Consider the following 27223-nt stretch of genomic DNA (forward strand, 5'->3'; position numbering starts at 1 on the left):
TCCAGTATACACCACGCGATCGAAAGGGATATCCGACAGAGTCTCTGGGCCTGGGTCCGTCTGGGCCCAGACGGGCCCAGACGGGCTTGCCTTTGGCGCACCTTCGGCGCGCTGACGGCGCGCCCGCTGCGCCCGTCCGCTGCGCGTACGCGGGACGCACATGTTTATGTAGGTGAAGGGGGCGTGACCTCGAGCAAGTGGGCGTGGCCAAAGACCGGCTCACAGGCTGCTGGCGCTGACGCCGATGATTAGGGCGTTTCCCTCAGCAGCTTAGCTCTGCTGCGTGGGTGAGTGACGAAACGATCGTGGTCTCCCTGAGAACAATCAGGTGAGAGAATGGGTAGCAGTGCAAATAGTACAAACAAGTATTTTTAAAAGCAGAGATTCAGAGTGATTAAAAGTAGCGCTCCCGGCTGTGCCTCAGGAGAAGGTTCTAACCAGAGCTCAGACGCCGCTCTGTTTATGTAGGTGAAGGGGGCGTGGCCTCGAGCGAGTGGGCGTGGCCAAAGACCGGCTCACAGGCTGCTGGCGCTGACCCCGATGATTAGGGCGTTTCCCTCAGCAGCTTAGCTCTGCTGCGTGGGTGAGTGACGAAACGATCGTGGTCTCCCTGAGAACAATCAGGTGAGAGAATGGGTAGCAGTGCAAATAGTACAAACAAGTATTTTTAAAAGCAGAGATTCAGAGTGATTAAAAGTAGCGCTCCCGGCTGTGCCTCAGGAGAAGGTTTTTAAAACGTGTGTCTGTGCAAACTACCTAAAATATGAACAAGTATGCAGCATAATCTCACTTTTATTCAGGAAGAAGAGGACGTTTGTGACTGTGACTCCGGGCTCACTTGGCAGAAACACCCCCTGACCCTCCACCCCCTATTGCAAAATGTAATGCCCGTGAAAAGGGTAGGTGAACACAGTGTTATATAGAACATAGTCCTGAGAGCACGATTGAAAATGAAAACCAGATATAGTGTATGGTATAAACTATGCACCAAAAAGTGTGATATAAGATGAACCGGGCGTGAAATATAACATGCAATACATTGTGCGCAATGACAGATTCATTGGAGAGCGCGAGATAGCACAGGCACCAGCGCGTGCTATGCGATATGTGCCTTGGAGTGTAATATGCACAGGGCAGTGTTGTGTAACCTAACTAGTCTCTAAAGTTGTAATATAAAATATGTGCTGGGGAGTGTAATGTTGCATATGCACTGTGACAAAGATATGGATCCCAGATTGTAATATGTATGGCATAGCACTCTGCGTTATAACATAGGCATCGAGGAAGGCACGTTAGATGGGGCAATATAACCCGTGCGAAGACAAGTGTGGCATGACATATTCACGGGGTGGTGTTACAGTGCACATGGGCTAGAGAGTGTCATAGCATATGCACTAGCTAGTGGAATACAACACAGAGGTGTGTGGCACTCAGCAGGCAATGGTGGGTGTAACACAGCATTGGGCTCTGCCGGGAGCGCGCTGTGACTCTCAAGTGATGTTCATCCCCTTTCCAGAGAGTAAAATAAAAAGTATTACACATCCGGCAGTGGATGTGTGTTTTATTAACCGTGAGGGGGGTTTCTTGCATAGTTTTGGTTGAATTTTTGTCGAATCCCCTTTGAATGGCTTGGTGTGCATGTGTATTAAATGTGCCCGTCAATAGCTACCCATGTTTGTATAAATAAACGACAAGGGTGTCTACCGGGATTAGGCACGGTAGGGCATCAGAAATGTCAGAGCTTCACTAGTGGTGTAAATACATTCCACGTGGATTCATTGTATGCATAGTCTCCTTTTAATGAATATCACGGAAATCGTCATGGTAATAGGTACATACGGTTTGTCCAGCATGTCCTAGGTGTGTCTATAAATATATTTTTTTTTAAAACAATAAAAAACAGTGGCCGGCCCTGGGGATTGGGGTCAAAAAAATATAATTAGGAGACAGGCCCTGGGGGATGGGGTCATCAGGGCCAATAAATTAGAATAAGAAGTGGAACCACACAGCCCCCCTTCTTAAAAAATTAAAATAAATAAAAGACTGGCATCGTGCCGGAGGCCACGCCCCCTCCACGCAGCACTCTGCAAACGCGCCCCCTGGCGAGTTGTAAGTTGGGGAATTAATTCCTCTTCAATACTGAGGGTGCCTGAGGGCCAACTAGCCCAACAGGCATCTCCAGTATGAGCCAGGGAGCTGCGCTGCAGACAGGTGTTCTGAGGCCAAGCCCCTTTTTACACCTCTCTGCAACGCAGCTCTGTGGTGCTTACTGGAGGTACCTAGTGGTCTAGTTTGACCCTAGGGACCCTTAGTATTTATGGGGACTTAATCTCTCAACTTAGAACAGCCACAGGGCGCGTTTACACAGTGGTGAAGGGAGGGGACGGGGCCTGAGGTGACGTGTGCAAACACGCACTATGGCACGTTTTAAATTGGGGATATAATTTCCCTTCAATACTGAGGGCCCCTGGGGGCTAACTAGCCCACCAAGTGCTTCCAGTAAGCGCCACTGAGCTGCATTGCAGAGAGGTGGTCCAGGCCGTGCCACTTTTTACACCTCTCTGCAACGCAGCTCTGTGGCACTTACTGGAGGTACCTAGTGGGCTAGTTGGACCCTAGGGACCCTCAGGATTCAAATGAACTTAATCTCCCAACTAAAAACGGACACAGGGCGTGTTCACACAGTGGTGAAGGGAGGGGACGGGGCCTGAGTTAACGTGTGCAAAAACGCCCTGTGGCCTGTTTTAAGAGGTAGTTTTAATTCTCCTGCCCTATTATATACTAGAGGCTTACAGAGGAGGTCATGCTAATCACAGGGGGACCCCAACGCATAATGTTCCCTAGTGTATGTAGGTGTTTTCACTGTATTCTAAGTGTCTTTTAACATAGCACTGGCTCTAGGACTGGTTAGTCAGACTCAGTTACCACCAGTATCCGTCTGAAAAAGTTGAGGGTACAGGATGATTTTGCAACAAGGCTTCTTTCTGCTCTTCTTTTTGTTCTTTCTACACGTTATCCTTCTTCCTGCACTTTTCTTCGTCTTTGAGGACTTCTGTTGCTTCTTTCTGCACTTATTTTTTTTCTTTCTGTGCATGTTTTCTTCTTTCTTCACATGTCCTATCTCTCTAGGCATAGTTAGAAATTAGCATTTAAAAAACCTTTGAAATTCACAGAAAAAACCATAGGTTTCAGGCACGTTATAGTTAGGAATTAGCATTTAAAAAACCTCAGAAATTCACTGAAAAAACCATAGGTTTCAGGGGTGTTATAGTTAGCTGGACTTTTCACTTGTACAAAACCATAGAAATTCCCCCGTTATAGTTAGTTCAGCTAACTATAACTCGCGCGCCCGCAATGCACTGCTGATGACGTCACATATTACATCACTCATGACATGGTCAGTGACATCACTCATGACATCACTGATGACATCACTGATGACATCATCCTTGTGATAGAGTGGCAGACCTCCTCTCACCCTAACATAACCTTTGATACACACATTCAAAAATAGAGACTAAAATTTTCAAAACAATAGACATACCAATACCAGTTACAACAACCTCTTCAGTAATTCTAAGATCCACATACACATCCACTCATTCACCAACAGTCCTATACAGTCACTCATACATGTACTCACTCATCATATGTACTCATACACCTATACATCCTGTTACACAATGCCACTCATCCATAGAGTTACTCACACACATAGTCACTCATGCTAATAAAGAATCAAACATACATTTACTTGCATATACAGTTATACACACACCACCACATTTACTTCTACGGAAACTTACACATACTTAGTCTTTTAAACAATCACTTATAGAAACACTTACTTATTCATACAGGAACTCTTTCAATCACTCACTCTCACATATACTCACTTATATACACCAATAGTCACATATACTAGTTTAAAACATATGTAGTTACTCATAAAGACACTATTGAGACAGTCATTCACTCACTAACACACCCATACACACACTCATCCACCCATACAGTCCTGCACACATGCTGTCTTCAACACATACAAACAGTGAGTCACTAATTCATGCACCTATGCACTACGTAATACCCCCCACCGAACCATGCAGATACTCAGACTGATACTCAAAAAACCAACTACTAACCTATATAGACACCCATGTAGCTACTCACCAACCCATGCAGCCACTTATACACAAAGTGAGAGACTGATACAGATATTTACATATTTAAACATTACTCACTAAGCCATGTATTCACTATAATACACTTAATCAGTCAGTTACACAATCAATTTTTCAAAACCAAATCATCCATTTAGACACTTATATACCCATTTATTCTTCCATCGACCTTGAGATATACATATATAAAACATATTTAATTTTCAGAAAAACACACATTCACTGGATGATGTCATCAGTGATGTCATCAGTGATGTCATTTGAGATGTAATCAGTGATGTCACTGACCATGTCATGAGTGATGTAATATGTGACGTCATCAGCAGTGCATTGCGGGCGCGCGAGTTATAGTTAGCTGAACTAACTATAACGGGGGAATTTCAATGGTTTTGTACAAGTGAAAAGTCCAGCTAACTATAACACCCCTGAAACCTATGGTTTTTTCAGTGAATATAGATATAACTATATCTACTTGCATGTATTCTAATAATAAGGGTATAAATGCTGGGATTAATGTTGAAATGTTTCTCCAACAAGGATAGCTTGAAATTCCGATTTGTCTTATTGTCCTTTTACTATAGATATATTCTGTCTATAAGTTTCTCCTCACACTTTCTCCAAAAAAGTCAATTGTGTATTGTCTCTAGAATAGTTTTAATTTTCCAGCTCTATAGTTGCTAAGAGCTAGATTGAAACTCAAGTCGGTCTTCCTCACCAATTAACTTCTCGACAAATTACTCAATGAGTGTCTGAAATATCAGGCAGCGACCTACTCGAAATATTCCCTGAAGCGAGTGCTCCTCAGAAACATCCACTGTGCTGTACTCACTGACTGGAAAACTGATGTTTCATTGAAGTATGCCTCAAAACGGGGACTCGTCTCTTTCAAATGTCTTGTCAAAATGCTGGAGCAAGTGCTGAAAAACTCCTCCAGAAAACTACGCTCTCTGCAGCCAAAACGAACTCCTGGAATGAACGTAAAGCAGCAAAAATAGGAAATGCTGCCTTTCTCTGTGAAAACTTCTGTTGAAGTGCGCAGCGCTATTAGGAAGCGCGCGCGAGCACAGCTGTGAGAATCTGCCTGCAGAAACACTAGACCGGCAACTGAAACTACAGTCATGGGCAGCCATCTTGAAATTCCGCGGCAACGATGTAGTCAGGAATCGGAGCCACAAAGCAACCTGCCTTAAGGAATAGATCTGCGAAGCCTGGGATACAGGTAACAGGCCTTCTTGCAGCCTACATATTGGTCATTAGAGAGTTTGTTGGTTCTAAACTGGCCAGTCCTGACATAAGGCTATTAATAGGAATCTGATTTTGGCAGTAAGGCATTTCTCCATTTCAGACTGTTAAATCAAATTATGACAACTTGTTGGTTTTGTGAAATGTAAACAGGGAAGAGATATTACTAAACGCATCTTGTAAACCCTTTTGCTTAAGCATGCAATTAGTAGCATAAATGTAAATCTTTTGAAAAGAGGTGTACGATCCAATCAGCCCAAATTCAATGATTACATTTTGTCCTGTATTGAGTGCAATTCTGATTTAGAGTCACATTTGGCTAGTCCCATGCTGCCTGCAGTCAATACTTCCATACAAGATGGTGCAGTTACTGGATGTCCATTCCTGACAGGATGCTGACTGTACATGCTCAATAAAGCAAATGTCCAGTCTAAGGAAGGTTGAATGAAATTATTCCGTATTAGAAACATCATATTTCCAAGACATGAAAATATTTGTCAGCGGTTGTTAGAGAAAATATAAACCTAAAAAATTATGCAATACAGAAATATTGCCCTCAAAAATATCTTTGGCCAAAATATCTATTTTACATACTTGTAATGTAACGTTCAAGGATATTGACTACAAAAATATTCTGGACTAAAAAATAAATGTATTTGATATTGTTCTAATTGTTTTTAAACAGCAACATTATTTTATTACATTTTATATTTTTAATACCCTTCAAATCTAAATTCAAATAAAGACATGTAAATATAAAATAACTTTAAAATGCACACATAAATTAAATTAGAACTTAAAATGAGTTTATTATAAAATGTAATTTTGAAATATAAAGTTAATATTATTAGTGTTATATAATAAAAATATTATAATTGTGCAATATTATTATCAATTCTAAAAAGTTGAAATCAAACCATAAAATCATTAAACCACTAAAAATCAATAAAAAAAAGTTACAAACCTACCTAATAAATGACAAAAACAAAAACACATGAAAGAGTAATTAAAACACACTATTTTAAAAAAGGAAAATAGATGTAACCCAACAAATATATACCTTTTCTATAAATACACTCAAAACATTTATAAAGGAAGATTAGAAGAAATAAAACATAGCAACATAACTCCAATACAAAAACATTGTGAATTAAGAAACTATTAAAACACACCCTTGGAAATAGAATCCTACAATCTGGGGGCAGGAACCAAAGGTGCTATTGTAAGTTTATTTTAACTGACTATAGGGAAAATACACTAGTGGGGCAGGATTTAGAATTCTAACTCCAATCTATCAAACATTGGGGAAAGAGCAGACATTTGTTGGGGTCATATTTACTATTTCAACTCCAATCTAACAATTCTTGGAGAAAAAACACATATTTCAAAACACCCAACTAATATAATTTCCCCATATGATATTAGCAAAAATGAAAATTCAGCACAACACATTATTTTATTTTATATCAATTCATATGAAAACAATGATAAAAATATCTACATTAAGAAATAGTTATTTACAAAACATGTTTTACTTTTAAAATATAAGAAATTAAAAGGTTTAATTAGTTACAAAATAAATATAAACAAAAATCATAATCAAATCCTCAAATTATTTTTTTACAAAAACTTAACGCCCAAGACCCAATAAGCCCGACCCTGCAAATTTAAAATGCAATAAATGAGGAGACAAACTATAAATAATTTAAAAAACTGAATGCATATGTTTATTTAAACATCTTACAAATGTACATATTAATCAATGAACATTAATGAATGTATATGTTAAGAAAACTGCCCACATAATACTCAATTAAAACCCGCAACTGAACTTACAATGTAATATATAAATGAAAAAACAATTATTGAAATTGCAAAAAAATTAATCAATCAACAAATTCGTCAACTAACATCAAGAAATACAAATGAATAAAACAATTCTACCCACTCAATCCCTCAATAAACACAACTCTAAAAATAAATTCAGGGCAAGATTTATCAAGGGATCGCTTTGCCATTGCCTTATGCAATGTCTCACAAAGGCAACACAATCCCTAAGTCAGATTTAGCATGCAACGCGAGGCCACCTTGTGTGAATGGGGAGCAACGCAAGGCAGAGCAAGTCGCTGCCTTGTGTTACTCTACCCTGGGAAGGCATTCCATGGGTTCAGCAATGGTGTTCCCACGCATCCATCCACGGGCTGTGACTCATTCCCAGATTTACCCAAACTAGTAAACCTGGGAATGCACCAAAATGCTATGCCTTTCCAGGGGAGGTGCAGCGAGGAGAAATGTCTTTATTTCTCCTAGCTGTTTCCTCTTTTTAAGTGTGCAAAAAGAGGAGAAAAGCACAGAGGATTGTTTTTGAGCAGGATGGTGTGCCTGCATTGGTACCAGGCAGAAGCGCATGTGCCAACGCAGGCAGAGAGCAGGAATGTGCCATATATAAGTAAATATAGCTCATTCCTGCCCTCTCCCTTTCACGCAGTGCGGCAAGTTGTCTTTCTTCATTGCATTGCGTAAAACCTTGATAAATCTAGGGCTCAGTACATAATTACAAATATAAAACCTTTAAAAAAAAGCAACAATACAAAGATTAAATATAATTAATAAATTAATCGATAAATGAATTGACATTTAAATATATAACTAAAATACTGCACACCAAATCCAGTAGTAAAGCCTCCCATCCAAAAATCTAAATAACTATGATTTTTTTTTTAAATATAATAATTTTACAATCACATGCATAAAAAATATAAAATTATTATAACTAGGCACCATAATCAAATACGACATTAAAGTAGACAATATTTAAACTTCATTATTATAGTAAAATATTTAGACAGGTTTGTTTCCTGTATCCCAAATCTTCGGTTAGAATGCTATGAAGTAAAATGGAATATAGCCTGATGTACAAACACATGAATTTGAATTTTAAAACTTAAAAAATGAATGAATCAAAATTTCTGAATTTCAAAACGAGATTTACAAAGCATCTTAATTTCTTGGTGTTCACAATTGATACATATGATTTGCTAAATTATGATTCAGGATGCATCCCAAAATGTTACTTGTGCGTCTCAAATTGTGAACCTGATTGCAAATAAAAAACGGTGCACAGACTGGTTCACCTGTTAACTGATAAGTGCAAATACAGAATCAAACCCATTGGCAAATCAGACGCCTCATGGGGGAGGCAGAGAAAGAGAAAATTAACATTTAGAGACCTGGAATTAGAGATCCTGATTGAGGAGTGTGTGGACGTAAATGGCAATCTTTAAAGGAAAGCATCACTGTCAATACCTGAGTCCACTATGAAATTGGTAAATTAGTGGATATAAGACTGTGTAAAGGCAGTGGGGGTGACAGATTGGATTACTGTAGAAACTAGGAAGCAATGGTGAGACATCTACTTCAGCAAAAAGAGACAGTAATAAATACAGGCATAACACAAGGAGGACTCAGCACTAAGCTGCCACCGACAAATAAGGACATTCTGAAAGATTCACCCTTAAACCTTAAGCTGTGGCTGTAGTGGAAAACACAGGCACATTAGCTGCTGTACATATACTACCAAGTGAGTTCATTTAAATGTAAAAAAAAGATTATTAGACTTTCATGAGTGAGCGTAATGCCATGAAGGAAGAATAGGCATGGTTCTTATTAATCCTATTGCACTAAAAATAGTGAATATTATTGTAAACACTTAGGGCTTGATTATGAGTTTGGCGGCGCGGCGCCGGTTAGTCTCACCACCGCACTGCCAAACCCATGGTCGGGTTGCCAGCCAGATTATGAGTGTTTCTCGTGTCTCGTGGGCTTTTTTCTTTTATGTTCCCATGGCGGCAACACAATGGGAGTGCCAAAAACAGTTCCTGCACGGCATAGACTGCAAAGTCCATGCCGTGCAGGAACTTGGGTGTATGCACACAGAGGGGCACATGTTATGGCCCCCTGCATGCATCCCAGGGCCCAGAGGCACAAGGGGACCCTGCTGGGCCCCCTATGTTTCCTCTCCGCCACGGTTTTCACGGAGGAGGAACCACCATGATAACCATGTCGGAGAGGAAACTCGTAATATGCTTGGCGGCACCGTGGCGGTCCCACAAGCATATTGCTGCCTCCTGATTGCCACAACACGATCAAGGAACGGCAGTTTTCCTGGCGGCTGTGGAGGGGCAATGGCGGGGCAATGGCGGTCCGACTTCCTAATCGTAATAAGGTGGTCGGTAAACCTCTACCGCCGCACCCCCATGAGTCTGGTGGTCCGTGGGTCGCCAGACTTGTAATTAGGCCAATAGTCATTGCACAAATAGTTCTAATGGGCATTTTAAGCCATGCCAGATTTTAAGCACAGTAAAAGCGATGGATTATAGTATTGTATCACCTGTGCCCTCTATATCCACCATTTGGGTGTAGTGTTCAACTGACAGTGACTCACCAATGTTTATAAATAAAACAATCATTACTACAACCAGCAGAAAATGCATCTGAAGTTTAACTGTTACCTTTGGGACACTGTCACACATTAACTCATTCTTAGAAAAGTGTCTAAGCACAGGTGAGTATGGAAACAGATACTGTCTTCTCTCACGGAAACACCTGCCCTGGAAAGCCAGGCAAGACAAGGACATCCATCATGAAGAGTTACCTTCATCACTGAGCATGAAGTACTGGGTATTTTAGTCCCAGCGGTGCAGGGGCACACACCCTATGACTTCGGGGTTTCACCCTGTTCCGGACCTACAGAAACACAGAGTCTTCTGGGTGAAGTCAAAGAATCGTTTATTGGCTGCAGACCAATGACAGGTATCCTAGAAGTACACCAGCGTGTATGTTCTCAGGAGACTGCTGAAAATCATAGGAACGGACTTCTCCTTAAGTACAAAATATCATGCTCCAGGCATACATTCCTTGGTTTATGATATGGTCATATAAAGGCATACATTACAAACGAAAAAGCAGAGTCATGATGACCATCCCACATTCCAGTTCGGCCAGCCCACAATGATTTACACAGGAAGGTTCAGATCCCATGTTTGAAGTAAATAGACCCCCCAATAAACATGAGCATCTCCTGTTTAGGGAAACAAGTCATAAAGCAAGAACAAGCAGGTGTGGAAGAGATTAGCCGGGGGATTGTGTAGAATGAAAGGGTTTTATGACGGGTCAAGCCCTGATACGAATCACAGGTGGACGGAGGAAGGGGAGCTCGTGAGACCGGTTTGACCCGGGGCAGCAGAGCCAGCTGCCCAGGTCACAGAGAAGTCAGAGGGAAAGCCCATGTACTGTGTGGCCCGTATTAACTCCATCATAGCCTATGTGAGGGCAATGACAAGATGGCCACTGCTTCCAAAATGGAACCCGCGTAGTTGAGCAGAATACGTGTACACAGTGCATTCAAAGCTAGAACGGCACATAAAACACTCGTACGTGCCGCATTTACCATTTGCGGTTCGCTAATACCAAAATAGACAGAGGTAGGGCCCTGTCCCCTACGCGGTTCCGAATATCAAAGTACGACAGACCCTCCTTTTGCCCTTACATAGGCAATCACTATACTCATCTTAATCCAAGTCTAGGTCAATGTTCACGAAGTCATGGAGATGTTGCTGTAGCATCATCCTATTGCTTAGCTCGTCCCTCGATACAGGCTTCCTTACACATAAGGTAGCACAGAGGCCATATATCGCAGGAGCACACTGTATACATAGACAGAACAGGAAAAGAATGGCTAAGATCATTCCAATGACCATCAGAACCTTCCAACCCCAGGCAGATATCAATTCCCAGAACCATCCCATCAGTGACCAATCTCCCTTATCCACGTGTATGGCTTCAGATATTTTATGGAGTTTGGAGATGGCTTGATACACTGTTGGAGCATTATCTGGTATGAAAATGCAGCAACTGGATTGGATGACCTTGCATACCCCACCGCGGTCTGCAAGAATAACGTCTAGGACCATGCGGTTCTGCAAAGTCATAAGGCGATCCGCTTGGAGCTCAGCTGTCAAATTACTAAGGGCACCAGCCGTTACATTGACGGTGGATTCAACCACACGAGTCAGCTGTCTCAGGTTCCTACTATTGACCATAGGTCCCCAAAACGGCAGGAAACCCAAGAAGAAGTCTCCTGCTTCCTGACCGGCAGTGTCCTCCTTACTGATCACACCTCTCACAACTCTGGTCTTGTGATAGTCAGAGGCGGCAGTAAATGTCGGCGGTAGCAAGTTCGCAATATAACATGTGCCCGAGAAATCAGGGGGCAACCATGTATATGCTCGATCATGACAGATGAAATATGTGCCCTTAGCAGCCAAAAACGCAGGGGAAAACTGTGACGGGAAAGTGTACGTTTCAGTACAGTCACTTCTTCCCAGTTGAGCCCTTGGATTCTGACCATTACCCTGTAAGCAGAACCGACCCATGTGGGGTACGACCCAGATTGGAGATGAGATTTTTCGCTGTCTTTCACCCAGACTAATACTATACCCCGTCGCGTTCCATCCTACATAAGGTCTCAGCTCTTCTTTGGGAATGGATGAGTATGCATTAATGTCTCTACTCATATCGGCAACTCCTTTCATCAAAGCCTTATTATTGGTGATGGGTCTGATGGAACGCGGTGGGCGAGGGGAGTATGTATCTAGAGCGTAGAGAAACATGGTTTGGAATGCCCATGACGATCCATTGTAACTGTACGGTAGCACCAGGTAGGGAATACCCTTGTTAATGGTATGTGGCATTAACCCACAGACCCAGCAATTGGTCGTATTCATTACCAGTTGGTGCTGGTGCAAGAGTTGGATAAATGAGTTATTTACGAACTCTGATCGTCGGGTCTGTTCGTGCTCAGGCAAAGGGTGAAAAGAGTGAGAGGAGGCAGTAGAAAGAAGTATAGGCTGTTGAGTGGGTGCAATGGGTTTTGGAGCAGAGAAAAACACACATCCTACAATAAACATCATGATACTACACAGTGTAAAAAAGCACAAAAAGACAAAACATTTACTTCTTACAATTCTACACATCCTGGCTTGAAAGTTCATTTCTTCAATCGGTCTCTCCATCTTACAAAACTCCATCCTCTACTCGGGCCGCTCGCGGTGGATGAGTTTCTTCTGCTAAGGAGTACGCCTGTCAGTCCAGGGAAACGCCCTAGTCCAACCAGAACCGTTGACCTAGCGTCTTCGGCCTGTACCCCAAAGTCTTGGCACCGCGACCCTGCGGCAGAACCCGGATGGTGGTTCGAAAAACAAAAATCAAGAAAGTCCTTCAGATGGGAGAGCAAAAAATGTCAAAAGGGAAATAATGAGGAAATCTTTATTTGTCTATGGGCCTAGGTCTCAAATTATAGCGGAGACGGCCAGGTGCCGTTTGGTCTTGAAAAAGAAGTTCAGGCTCAGTGGTGTCCAGTCGATTCGATGGCGGCACAGCTTCCTGCAGAATATTGTCACTCTCTTGGACTGAAGCTGTGTCTCTTAAGCGGGCGTCACTGAATGGTACAAAGCGAGGCACAATGTCTGTCTCTGAGTCGGCGATACCCTCTTTGACCCACTGGTCATATGGCAGAGGCAAGGGAACTACCTTGCAGTGAGTACCATGAATCCAGTGCTTCTTCCCTTTCACTCGCACTGCTGATCTTGTCGAAAGAAGAACAAGATGAGGGCCGATCCAACGAGGTTCGTCGTTGCCCTTACGCTGGAAATTCCGTACTAGGACCCACGAACCAGGGTTGATGGGGTGTCCAGGAGGTTCAGAGGCTTGGGGAAGAGTATCATGTACCTGTTGGTGCAAAACACGCAGTTTAACAGTCAAATCATACAGGTAATCGAGCAGTACTGGATGCTCTATTTCGCTGAACTTCGTAGGCCTTGGTACACCCCATACGTTGGCCGGGCGGCCAAAGACTACTTCATAAGGACTAAGTCCCACTCGTGAGTGTATCGTCATTCTGGTGGACAGGAGTGCTAGGGGCAGAGCGTCAGGCCATTTAAGACCGGTGCTCGCTTGGATTTTAGCCAACTTGAGCTTTAAGGCTCCATTGTAGCGTTCAACTAGTCCAGCTGATTGGGGGTGATTTGCAGCGTGAAATTTCTGCCTTATGCCTAAACCTTCACATACATTCTTCATCACTTTACCCACGAACTCACTTCCATTATCACACCATACCATTCTCGGCATTCCAAACCTGGGGAAAAATTCCTTCACAAGGGCTTTGGCTGTGGATAGGGCAGTGTTATCTTTCAGAGGATAAGCCTCTACCCATTTGGAGAAAGCACAAACAACCACCAATACATATTTTAGGTTGTTGCATCTGTCCATGTGAATAAAGTCCAGCTGCAAAACTTCAAATGGACATGATGGGGGTGCAAAGTGACCGGCCGGAGTTGGGGTTCCCCTACCAGGGTTGTACTTCAAGCATACTATACAATTCTTGACCACATTCTCTGCACATTTGGGAATTCCAACATTCTGCCATACTGGAGCCAACAACTTACAGATACCTTTTGTACTGATATGTGCCATTCCATGTGCCATAGTAACCACTGGAAGCACATATGCATCAGGCAACAACCATCGCCTATGTTCTGTCAGGTCAATCCAACAACCATTCTCATCCAACTTACCCATACTCTCTCTCCACTTGCTTAACTCTTCTTCTGTAGCTTCAGCCTGAAGCGACTTCACACTCTCTATTGTGTTCTCACATATTCCCACATCATTAACCCATCTTGCGGGGCCTGCAACATACATTCTACTCTTCACATTCTGTGCGGTTTCTCGCGGTCTCATCAGCAAACGCATTCCCACGTCCAACATCATCGGTGACTTTCCTGTGCGCACTGCATTTCATGATCGCAACTTGCAAAGGTAGGGTCAGTGACTCAAGGAGATCATTCACCAATTTGCCATTCTGAATTTTAGCTCCATGCGACGTCAGGAACCCACGCTCTTTCCACAAACGCCCAAAATTATGAGCCACGCCAAAGGCGTATTGGCTATCTGTGTATATGTTCACTCTCATTCCTTCAGACAACACGCATGCTCTCGTGAGGGCAATTAATTCTGCTGCTTGGGCCGAATTATGTGTGCAGTCGTGCAGTTTCCACAACCGTATGTAAAGTCGTGATAGCATATGCAGCAGTCGTGTCACCATTAGGGAGCTTGAAACAGGACCCATCTACCCATAAAGTGCCATCACACTCAGTCAGGGGAGTATCTTTGAGATCTACTCTCCCTTTCGTCTCTTCTTCTGTTCTGAACAGACAGTCATGTTGCTCAATCTCATCTGAGTCTGCTGGAATCGGCAATAATGTGGCTGGATTCAGCGTATTGCATCTTTTTATGTGTATGTGATTCGCTAACAGTGTGAGTTCATACCCTGATAATCGCGCACTAGTCAGGTGTTGTGTCTTGGTTCTATTTAATAATGTATCTACAGCGTGTGGAACCATGACAATCAATGTGTTGTCCATTACCAAACCAGCAGATTGTCGGATAGACATCGCTGCAGCAGCTGTCGCTCTCAGACAGCTTGGCAATGCCCTCGCTACAGGGTCCAAGGTGGATGAAAAATATGCGCATGGGCGCGGTCTGTCGCCAAAAGGCTGTGTTAACACTGACAACGCACATCCATCTTTCTCGTGAACATACAATGTAAAAGGCTTACTGTAGTCGGGAGTGCCCAACACAGGAGCTGAACACAACGCATTGCGCAATTCCACAAAACTTTTCTGGCACTCTTCAGACCATGGGATAGGATTCGGTGTGTCTTTGCATGTTAAGGCTAGCAAAGGTTTTGCCAGCAAGGAAAAACTTGGGATCCAATGCCTACAGTATGAGGTAATGCCCAAGAAAGCACGCACTTCTCTCTGTGTCTTTGGCACACACAACTGTGCAATGGCTTGAATTCTCTCTGGGGTCAGTTTCCTTCCCTCCTTCGATAAGAGATGACCTAAGTAGGTCACTTCTTGTCGACAATATTGCAGCTTAGAGAGAGACACTTTGTGATGGAAAGCGGATAAATGGCGCAACAGTGACAATGTGGCTTCTTTACAGATCTTCTCAGTATCCGCGGCGATCAGTAAATCGTCTACGTACTGGATCAGGATAGCGCCACTAGGTAAAATAAGTGCATCAAGCTGCGCTTTCAGAGCTTGACTATATATGGATGGACTCTCGCAGTAGCCTTGGGGAGCGCGTTTGAAGCGGAAGCTTCGGCCTCCCAAACTAAAACCAAAAATGTCTCTGCTCTCTTCTGCAATTGGGATACTAAAGAAAGCATTCTTTAAATCGATCACTGAAAACCATGCAGCAGAGGCTGGAATCATCGTTAACAAGGCAGTTATATCGGGGACAACCGGAAACTGAGGCACAACAATCTTATTAACCTCTCTAAGATCGATCACAAATCTGTAAACAGGTGGCTGTGAAGGGTCCGTTCGTTTTAAGACAGGTAAAATCGGGCTATTGCAAACGTTGCCTCTTGTCTCTTCAATCACACCCTTATTAATCAAGTCGCTGACAATGTCCAACAATGCTTTCTGCCCTTCATTAGAGATCTTGTACTGGGGAATACGTGGCAGTCTGACATTAGCCTTTAGAGTCACCACATATGGTGGTATTTCCAAGAGGCCCACATCATTGGGACCAGTAGCCCAAAGGGCATCCGGAAGGGATGACAATTCAGGTGGCATCGTGTTTTTAGACAAATACATTGGGGAAACCACTTTCTTGCCTAATGTAAGTTGTACTCCTGAAGGAGAACAATACAGTGTAGCGTGCAATCTTTTCAACAAATCTAATCCCAGCAAATTCTCACCACAACCTGTTGTCAGGATCAGGGGCGCTTTCAGCTCGCAAGGTCCAACAGAAAGTGACATGGGACTGGAAATCGGGTTCCTAACTGGGGCGCCAGAAAAACCTACTGAAACATTTATATCGCCAGACAAAGGTGCGCCAGGGAGTTTGGAATGCATGATTGAACTCTTTGCAGCACCAGTGTCTAGCAGAAAAGGCTCCGTTACATTTGCTGTAGTCACCTCAACATACGGTCCACTCTGATCCACTGGCACTGAAACAACTCCCTCTCTCTGTCTATGGCTGTCCTAGTAACCATTATTTTCTGCATCGCCATCTTCTGCATAATAATCATTATTGTAATACTGTGCCGTATTACCAGTCGCGTTAGCTTGCTGATCAAAACTATTAATTGCGCTTTGGGGCGGAAGAGGACGCGCATTTTGGGGAACACTTCCACGCCCTCTGCCTCTAGGAGCTTGCTGACCACCTCTACCTCTTGCGCCATACGTATTACCATTCCGTTGCATTAATTTAGGACAACTATATTTAAAATGACCTTCCTCTTTACAGTATGAACATTGGTTGGGACCTACCGGGACACGTGGTTGATAATACCCATTCATTTGCTGGTTTGTCTGAAATTGTTGGGGTTGGTGATAGACACCTTGGGGTTGTCTATAATTATTACCACCGCCACGTGGTGGATAGGCCTGCTGTAGAAGGACCTTCGTTTTTAGTTCCTTCGTTTTCTTCTCCGTCCTATCTTTCTCGTCTTTATCTCTGTTTTCATAATACTGTGCAGTAGCCAGTATTTGCGCTGAAGAGGAAACAGCCCAAGAACTCTCTGAATCTTTCAACTTTTTACACAGGTCAGGGAGTAAATTCTGCACAAACTTGTCCACAAACAACCGTTGTCCACCCTCAGTACTCATATCTTGCCCACTGTGGTCAATAAACGTTTCTTCAAACCTAGTAAAGAAGTCTGACACTGTCTCATCTTTCTTTTGCTTGCATGCAGATAACTTGTCCCAATTTACGCGCATCGCAGGCATTAGTGTCTTCATATACGTAATGATTCTACCAGGCAATTCAGCTACTAAAGGTTCTGGTTTCGCGCCACCCGTTTGTCTAGCATCAGCAGCAATAATGTTAGCCCATGTATCCCCTAGTTCTGCATTGTGATCTACATTACGAATTGATCCCCATAGAGGCTGTGGAACAACATTACCGAACAACATGTCTATGTCGGCCAGATTCATAACGCATGACCCTGCCGTCTGTGACAACTCTTTATAATAACCTGCTGGGTTTTTACGGGGATCAGGCAATGTCTGCTTAAGTGCTAACACCTCAGAGCGCTTCCATGGAACATGCACCCAAACACGTTGGAAATGCGCTGGCACAGCAGGATTATTGCCGACAGCTGCAACTGCTTCTTTCCATACCGGGGGAACTTCTCTCATAGGGTATTGTCGCGCTTTTGCCTTTTTCCCCACAAGGACCTCTTGTTCAAACAATGACTGTTGGCAATCGTCATTCCTTAAGGACAATACAACCGCAACTGCTTTATCTACTTCGCGGTCCACAATTATACCAGTTCCAAAATCGAACCTCACTCTACACAATTCCTGCGGGTTCGGATTTCTACCACTATCCTCCAATTCTTCACAGAGAATTTCGCACATTTTCTCAAATACATATCTCTGTTTCGGGGCATCCCATTGATGGAAAGTGTTAACAACCGATTCCACATCATACAGTGAAGGAAAAACGATCCATCTACGCGCCATGTGATCTATTACCTTTTTCTCATCGGGGTTAGGCAATTGGCTGCGCAACTGCTTACGCTGTACACCAGGAGTTGCACCAGATGACCCAAAGAGAGGCGACATTAATGTAGTAACCACATTAGCTAAACGCTGTCGCGCTGAAGGAGAAGCTGAGGCGAGAACAGGGGGAAAAACAGAGGGAAGAAAAGAGGATGTAGAGACAGGTACTGGAGTGGTAGAATGAAGAGTATTAGGGGAGGTAGTTACTGGATCAAGCAAAGTCGCAGAAAGTGCGGAGGTAGTTGGAAGCACAACTGGAGGCGCTTGAGAAGACTGCGCTACAGGAATAGGAACTGGTTGCAAAGCAACTGGCGGTTGCGGCAAGGCTTGCAGTATATGCACTGGAGGCGGCATATTTACAAGCTGGGGAGGCGCCGTGGCAGTTTGAGCATACGGGGGTGGCGAACTCAACAAATGTGACATCAAGGGATCTTTCTCCTTTTCTTCTGACTCATCCTGCTTAGAATATGGCAAAGCCGGGTAACATTTGTCAATCCCTAACTTACGTTGCCTGTGCAATTGCTCATTCATTTGCTCCTCTTCATTGTCTTTAAATTGTACAGCTGCTTGCATTACTGACATACCTCTCTCTCTCTTATTCTTTTTCGCTAGCTTAATTTCCTTCTGTTTGGCTTCTTTTCGCCATAAGCGGAAAGAGTCAAACATCGCCGGCCGGGCTTTCTTCTTAAACAATTTAATTTCCAGATTATCTAGAATATCGGTATCGAAACTACCATTTTGGGGCCATTTTAAAACACCGTCTTTCCTGGTGTAGTGGATCCACACTTCGTTATATGCTATGGGGCCTACGCCATGTTTCACATAGAGCTCATAAGTTGGAGTTCCAACCGGAGGAACCGGACATGATTCCTCTAGCTGGAAATCTTTTCCACAACCCAAACAGAATAATCTACCAAATAGTCTAGAACCAGGCATCTTCGCTCACTAGTCTAGATCCAAACGTCAGAGGATTATCGATTACGATAGCCTCGTGAATACACGAATCCTCTGGCTTTGGGGTTTGCAAACACCAAATCACCAATTACCAAATCAAACCAAACGATCCCGAGGGATACCAAAACAAATGGGAGACGCTCCACTTATACTTAACTGAATATTGCTGATCGATGACGTCACCAGAAGACTCTCTCGATTGTTTCGCTCTCGCAAACTCGTCAAGGGTCCAAAACAGGTCGATTAATCAGGGCAGCAGTCCTTCGTAGCCGTCGGGACGCGGAGAACCTCGCAGAAAAGACTTTCGGACCACGTCGACATGCAGGGGTCGATGAAGTGGCGGCCTTCCTCCGGAATTTCCACACGAAGCTCCTCACGAACCTCTGGCTTGGACTGGTACCGCTGAAATCGGCCCGAGTTGGGCGCCAAACTGAAGTACTGGGTATTTTAGTCCCAGCGGTGCAGGGGCACACACCCTATGACTTCGGGGTTTCACCCTGTTCCGGACCTACAGAAACACAGAGTCTTCTGGGTGAAGTCAAAGAATCGTTTATTGGCTGCAGACCAATGACAGGTATCCTAGAAGTACACCAGCGTGTATGTTCTCAGGAGACTGCTGAAAATCATAGGAACGGACTTCTCCTTAAGTACAAAATATCATGCTCCAGGCATACATTCCTTGGTTTATGATATGGTCAGAAAAAGGCATACATTACAAACGAAAAAGCAGAGTCATGATGACCATCCCACATTCCAGTTCGGCCAGCCCACAATGATTTACACAGGAAGGTTCAGATCCCATGTTTGAAGTAAATAGACCCCCCAATAAACATGAGCATCTCCTGTTTAGGGAAACAAGTCATAAAGCAAGAACAAGCAGGTGTGGAAGAGATTAGCCGGGGGATTGTGTAGAATGAAAGGGTTTTATGACGGGTCAAGCCCTGATACGAATCACAGGTGGACGGAGGAAGGGGAGCTCGTGAGACCGGTTTGACCCGGGGCAGCAGAGCCAGCTGCCCAGGTCACAGAGAAGTCAGAGGGAAAGCCCATGTACTGTGTGGCCCGTATTAACTCCATCATAGCCTATGTGAGGGCAATGACAAGATGGCCACTGCTTCCAAAATGGAACCCGCGTAGTTGAGCAGAATACGTGTACACAGTGCATTCAAAGCTAGAACGGCACATAAAACACTCGTACGTGCCGCATTTACCATTTGCGGTTCGCTAATACCAAAATAGACAGAGGTAGGGCCCTGTCCCCTACGCGGTTCCGAATATCAAAGTACGACAAGCAGAACCTGTGATGATAACTGCAAATTCAAATAAAGAGCAACCAACCAGGGGCAAAAAAACACCATAAGTAGATGAACAAAAAAGGTACAACAGATCAGATGACCATCACTTGATTCCTGCCATATCATTAGGCTTTCTTACTGCTACTCAGTTTAATTGCCTTGAAAATCCATACTGATGATCTAACGTGAGCAGCACAGGGCCACATGTGGGCTTCATAGGAGGGTGGAAAGCACAGAAAGGGTGTGCAGTGTAACACTAGGGTTTTAGATCAGGTTTGCTTGAACTAACAAAAGCAGTCACAGAACTTTGTGATATAGTAACTGATGTCGTGCATAGACAGAGACACACAGAAAACCATATACAGGCATTACAGTGCTCTGTTTAAATGCTTGTGTCTGCAGCTACATCCACGTGCAGCCATATTGCAAATTTGCTGGTTGAACCACTGAGACATAGTGTGGATGTCGCCCTTTGTGTAGCCGATATTACAACTATGCTGCAGGGTTTTCAGACAGCAAATGTAGCAACAAGACCTGCCTCTGCACCAGGGTAGAATGAGGAGGCCTTTAGTGTTAGAATTGCACCAGAGTCCCCTAGACTGCCTCAACAAGGCACAGGAGGAGCCATAGTGTTGAGGGAAAAGCCAATGAAATGCAACACTATGCGAAAAGAGCCCCTCAGACCAGGCAAACACTCAAATAATGTTCATTTATGGATAATACATTTTCTCAAACATTTTTCTACTTTCATAGGTTATATCGTCAGTTGAATTTTGAGTGATCTCTGCTAGTGTGCTTAATTTTGTTTTCATCTTCATTTTCTGAATCTTGAATGATGAACAAAAAGTCATGAAGGATTGTCACAGAACAATAAGTGGTGATTTTTGTTTTTGTTTTGCTATAGTGAAAAACAACCACAATTTATTGTCACATCACTCCAGCTTGCATGTATGTCTTTGGATCCCCCTGTATCCTATCTTTGGGATGGGTGCTGGGGAGGGAGATTAACTGATTCATCATTTTCCGGTTCCATTGGAACTATTGTTCTCATGACCATTTTACTCAATATAATAGTGCAATATGTTCAGATTAAATTCAAGTGCTCCCCGACATTTGTGTATGCATCTGAATCTCCCTTTTAGAGTTTGCATGGGGCATAATTGTATGTGGGAACTGTTAGAAATTGGGTTTCTGCTTGTCAGAGTATGCACTGTACAAACAGAAGCCACCGCTCTAGTCAGGGTTAGCTAGATATACACAAAAAGATAACGTGTGCTCACCCTCTGGTAGCTTGACACAGAGCAGTCAGGCTTTTCTAAATCAGCAATGTGTGAAGTATTTGTGCAACAAACACAAGGTAACCCTGTTTGGAAACATATTCCAAACAGGGTTAAAAATAGATTATATTTTTATGAGTACAACAAGACCAAAATGGCTGTGTTGGTTACGATCCGCTCAGGCAATGAAGACTTCATTGACAAGTCCCCTTTATGATGCAGGCAATGCATCATTGTCCAGCTGTGCTGTCCATCATTGTTGAGCTGCTAGGTCTGTCAAAGCAATGTTGTCGATCAGCAACTGTGTCGGCGTCAAAGGACAATGAGTCGGTTCCGATCTACTCAAATCTTAACTGCATCGATTTTGATGGTTCTGTATAGAAGAAGTCACCTTTCTAAGGCCCAGGACTGGATTGGCACCGCTTGGCAGGGCAAGACTCACAGATAGCAGAGAATAGGTGCTGTTGCAGGTTTGAAAGAAGTTTTTCATGGCCCTGAGACTTCAGAACAGGGGGCAAGCTAGCAAGCCTTTGAAGCAAGGGGAGAGGTGTGACGCAGCAGCCAGGGCGGCTGACTCCGGAGCACAAGACTAATTGTTTGATTCCCGGCACCGGCGGCAGCTCTGCCCAGCACCCTGTGACTCTAGGCAATAGCACGCCTAATCTCCCCGAGGGCCCCCAGCGCCTTGAGACCCTTAGGGGTGATTAGGTCACGCTTCATAAATACTGGGTTATTATTCATTCTGGGTTCAAGTAAGATGGGTCCAATCCTTGTCCTCAGCAGGGCAGAGATCAGCAGGCAGCAGGGCAATCCTTGTAGCACAGCAGTCTTTACTCCTGGCAGAGTTCTTCACCTGTCTTGTAAGGGTCAGAGGCCCAGTAATCAGGGACGTTGCTAGGCATGAGCAATGAGGGCAGCTGCACAGGGCCTTGTGCTCAGCTAAAAAACAAGCGGCCCGCTTTACTGTGAAATGCCACACTTGCAGTCCCCTTGCTCCTCTAGGGCCCCCTGCCCCACACAATCTCACTCCAAATGCGAGATGTCTAGACCTTGTTGGTCAGGGTGTGGTGACATTCCTGGGGGTGCAGGGGTGGGGGGAAGGGACAAACAGATTGGGGAAGGCACAGCAGCCAGGCCAGCAATTATCTTGGCTCACAGTGTCAGAGGTGAGGTAACACCTCTGTTAAGTACCGGCCATTCACTTTCTGCATTTTGTTTCTAGGCGACAGAGGGCCTCTTTGTTTCCTGGACCAGCCAGACACAGCGAAGGAGAGGTGGGTGAGGGGAGGAGGGAGCAGCCAGATCAACTGGGTTTTGTTAACTTTTGCATCACCCGTTCTTTTATGGGAATGTGCATTTAAAATATATGTACACTGCTGTGGTAGGGCAGTGTTTTACGAAATGCCTGGTTACTGCTTCGAGGTCAGGGAAGGGGGCCCCCTTTCCCTTGGCCTCTAACCACTAGAGCAAGCGGAAAGGTCCAGGTATGGGGGCCCACTTCCCTGGGCCCTGTAGCCATTACTCCCTCTTTCCCTTATTTGTTCCCAAAAAAGAAAAACACTTCTGCAGGAAAGGTAGTTTTTTAGGACATTTTTCACTTCCATGGGATGGGGAGAGAAATAAAAGGTTAAACATTAGAAAAATAACTAAAGCAAGACAGAGAGGGTAGAAAAGGGGCCAGATTGATTTTACTCACACCCAAAACACATTAGCGCCACTTTACAGAGTGTGCCAGTGAAGGGCTACTTTAGTTTTCTTGTCTTTTTCTGAACAGCACTGTTTTCCCAGGGTGCGGAAGTGCACCATTCCTGGATGTACCACAATACCTGCTTGATAGGTGGATTGGAAAACAAAATTCATACCACTGATCTGTGTTCATGAATGTGGTCTTGTCTTTTTAAACCATACTGCTTATGTTTTGTAAGGATATAAACAATGGACATTGAAGCGGGTCTCTTAACTTTTCATGCAAAAGCACTCATTAATTTCTGAATAATAAGTGCAGAAGCATTAAGGTAACCAATTTGTTCCTTCTTAATTTTCACATGCTTTATTTAATCTTGCATTCCCTATGAGTGTTTGCTTTTTCCAGGACTGTGTCCCTTTTAAGTCTAGGCAGCTTATTACTCTAGTCTAGTGTGTAATTTGAATTGAGTCGCATCCAGGTCTTTAAAATGGGCACAATTGGGTTGCAGTTGAAGGCAGTATAAGTTTCTCTCAGTGGGGCAGTATGGTGTTCAGTGGGGGAGGATGTGGCACTATGACCAGAGCTGCCGACTTGGGAACTGGGGAATCAGGTTCAGCCTTTATGACCAGTCAACCAGACCACTCTCCTGAGGGAGCACATTCCCGTGCTAGACCTTAGAAGGCCCTGCTAGACCATAGAAGCCCTGGTGTCTTATCCCCAGCCGGTGGACACTAGCGGTGGCAAGTGTGGGTTAACCTTGAAGGCCTGTCCACCACAACACATATTGAACTTCGCCTCAAGTCTTTTGAACAGGCCTATGAAGCAGCACACCCTAGAGCAACAGTGACTCTATCACTGAGGTCACATGACCATTGAGCAAGGAGGCTCTTGGGCAGTGCGACCGGTTAAATCGCACTGAGCGCTCACTTCAGGTGGGGGCGTCATGTTTGCACGTATATTATGTTTTCAAAAGTGCTTGCTGCCTCCTTCCTGGTCTCCAACAATTTTCAGCAACAATAAAAATGTCATGATAACTCCGGTGATTAATGTTCTTCCTAGAGAGAGAGATGTTTTGTCATGGAAAGGTAGAGCAGAGGGTTCATGTGCCTGCTGCAAAGAACATGTACCATGCAGATCACAAAGTGCACATAATATAAATAGGTCAGTGGGTTGCTGCTTTTGGACTGATCCCATGAGGCACAGGGTCAAGACTGATTTGCATATATCTGTGTCTGAACTAGGGTGACAAAGAGAGCTAAAGAACGATGATGGATTCAACCCAGATCTGTGACTGGGAGTGAGTGTCTGAAAAGTTTCAGCGCTCCGTCCATCATCTCCTTGTGTTTGCTTTATTAAAGAGAACCCCCAACCTTGGTATTACATTCTAAATTCAGAGTTTGTGTTTCTCCAGACCAATCACTATTAAACTATACTGCCTACTAGTATTATTGTCATGCGACTCCTACAGCGTGTTGTCCTTTGTCTTATGTAACATTTCCTATACAGTGATTTATACACGTATAATTGATTGTCTCGAGTGCTCTAGGTCTTTTTTTACTTATGTACACTCTTTATTTGTGTGCAATGGTGTCTTGTAATTTGAATTATATGTGTTGTGCTGTTGCAATTAACATAATTCTGGCTAGTAAAGAGCCCACAGTCAAAAAAGATGATCCTACGACTCTTAGCATGTGCACGTGGGATACTGGTGAGAAGATTTATGTTAAAACAAATTACTAAGTATTAATGTCATCCGAAGGTGACATAATAATGGCACAGAATAATAAGGGAGCCTTTTAAATTTGTGATTATATCCATTGTGTGAGAGGTTTTCTCTTGTGTAATTTTATATTTTGGATGATTCCGCTCCTCATTACCTCAACACGATCTCTCCCCTTTATGAGAAAGAACTCGAATTTTTATCATGCACTCATCTGGAAACAATCAGTAACATGGAGTAAAAAAATCCATCTTTTTGAGACCTGCAACTAGCCTTTCCATCCAACGTGACAAATCTAATCCATTTAATACAGTTTTAAAATATATGGAATTATTTAATTTGTACATTTGTCTTTTTGTCCTTGTTACTGATATCCTCGTTAGGTCTCTTCAACGATCCTAAATAAGATCAATAGTCCTGCGATGTCACTTTCTGTGATCTCACTTCTTGTGTTGTTACATGGAAATTAGAGGGGCCTAACATCTTCGTTTCGCCCGGGGCCCCAGAAGTTCTAGGACCAGCCCTGCAGGTAATTATACCCATTTCTGCCTTTGAAATGGGGGTGACTTCAAAGCAGGTCCTTGAAGTGCACAGGTCCCTCTTTCTTCCCAGCACAGACTCCAGAATATCAGTAGGGGATAATCAGTCCTTTATGTGGGAAACAGGATGCTGCGTATTCAGGTGTGTCAGCTTCATCCCTCTCTTCCTGTCCAGAAAATGCTATAAGAATGCAAATGATTTGAAATCTGGTAGAGGAGACCTGCAGGCTAGCCCAATGTCCTGCTGGTTCTGAGGCACGCTGCCCCTCCCCTTCCTCTTTCTTCGTGTATCCGGATGAGCACTGAGGGCTGCGGCTGGTCTCGGTAGTGAGCACGTGCTGTTCGCACTGTTCCCTGAAGCTGCAAGTGGAGCTGCGTGTTGTGACCCTGAGGAGCGGAGTCGGCCAAAGCCATAGTCGTAAGTGACTTACCCCCCGCAGCGTGTTGAAGCTGTGCTAAATTCTCGGACCCCCAGGTGGGGGTGCCGCCGTTCGGTGACAGAGGCCGCAGCTGCTACCGCAGGACGCTCGCGAGAGGTGGAGATCGGCGATTGACGACAGCGGTTTCCATGTGATCTGGAACCGCTGAGGTGCAAGGCTGTGAGTGACAGGAAGCATGCAGCGGTGTTATTCAGCTGGCTGTGCCACCTGGCTACGGAGGTACAGAGCACAGAGTACAGAGAGCAGAGAGGAGAGTCACGGTTGGGGGAACTACAAGGCAAAGCAAGCAGAACAAGCTGTGGATGGATACAATGTGGTGAGGGGATTGCTGCCTCTTATGCAATCTTTAAAGTGATGTCAGTACAACGTTTTGATTACACTATGCACCTGTTGATACTTCCTGGACATTGCCTGTCATAGTTGCCCCATAGCTGCCCTTTAACTGTCTCTCGTGTGGGGCTTGCTGGAAGGATGATTTCCTGTTTTTTCTTTGGGGCGGCCGGATGCTCATTTTTTGCTCAATCTATGCTGGATGGGGCTGAAAAAAAACAATCACTTTCCTCAAACGATGACAAAGTGCCCCTACGGAGAACCACAAGCTTTTTGCCTAGGGAAAGGGGAAGACAATTAAGGGCTTGGACTGTGAGCTATGCGGCAGATGGTCCTGAGAGGGTCAACGACACGAGCAGGACCAGGAGCTCCAGCCACAGCCTCCACTTCTCCATCGCAGATACAGAAGACCAGGTGTCAAGCAGCACCGTCCTGTATTTTGGCAGCCAGGAGAGGCAAAGTGAACCAGAAAATAAGGGGAGAAATTAATACTATGAGCTCACAAGTGGCTCAGAAGTCTTCTCTCACATTTCCTGACTCCCCTGAGAATTCTCCAGGTCTATTAGGGTCCTCCCAAGAAGTAGGACCGGGAGCAGAGATGGAGGTGAAGTGGCAGCGGTCAGGTCTCAAATGGGGACAGAGGGAGGCCTGGATAAAGCGGTAGAGGAGCTGCCATCCCAACACTTAAGTACTATGCAGGCTGGGAGTCTGAATATTAATCTTGAGGAGTGAGAAGCGCCACTGCCTTTGGCAGATAACAGGTGCCTAGAGCTGGATAATCCTCTGAAGGAGTACCCTGTTTTTTCTAAAAATCGTTAGCATAGCCAAATGGCTAATATGGTGGCCACGGTGGAAGGGGTGCTTCCTGAAGATGTTGCCTGTTAATCATGAAAAAGCTGCTGCCATTATGGTGGTTA

Source organism: Triturus cristatus, chromosome 5_2, assembly GCF_964204655.1.
Source record: "Triturus cristatus chromosome 5_2, aTriCri1.1, whole genome shotgun sequence".
NCBI lineage: Eukaryota > Metazoa > Chordata > Amphibia > Caudata > Salamandridae > Triturus > Triturus cristatus.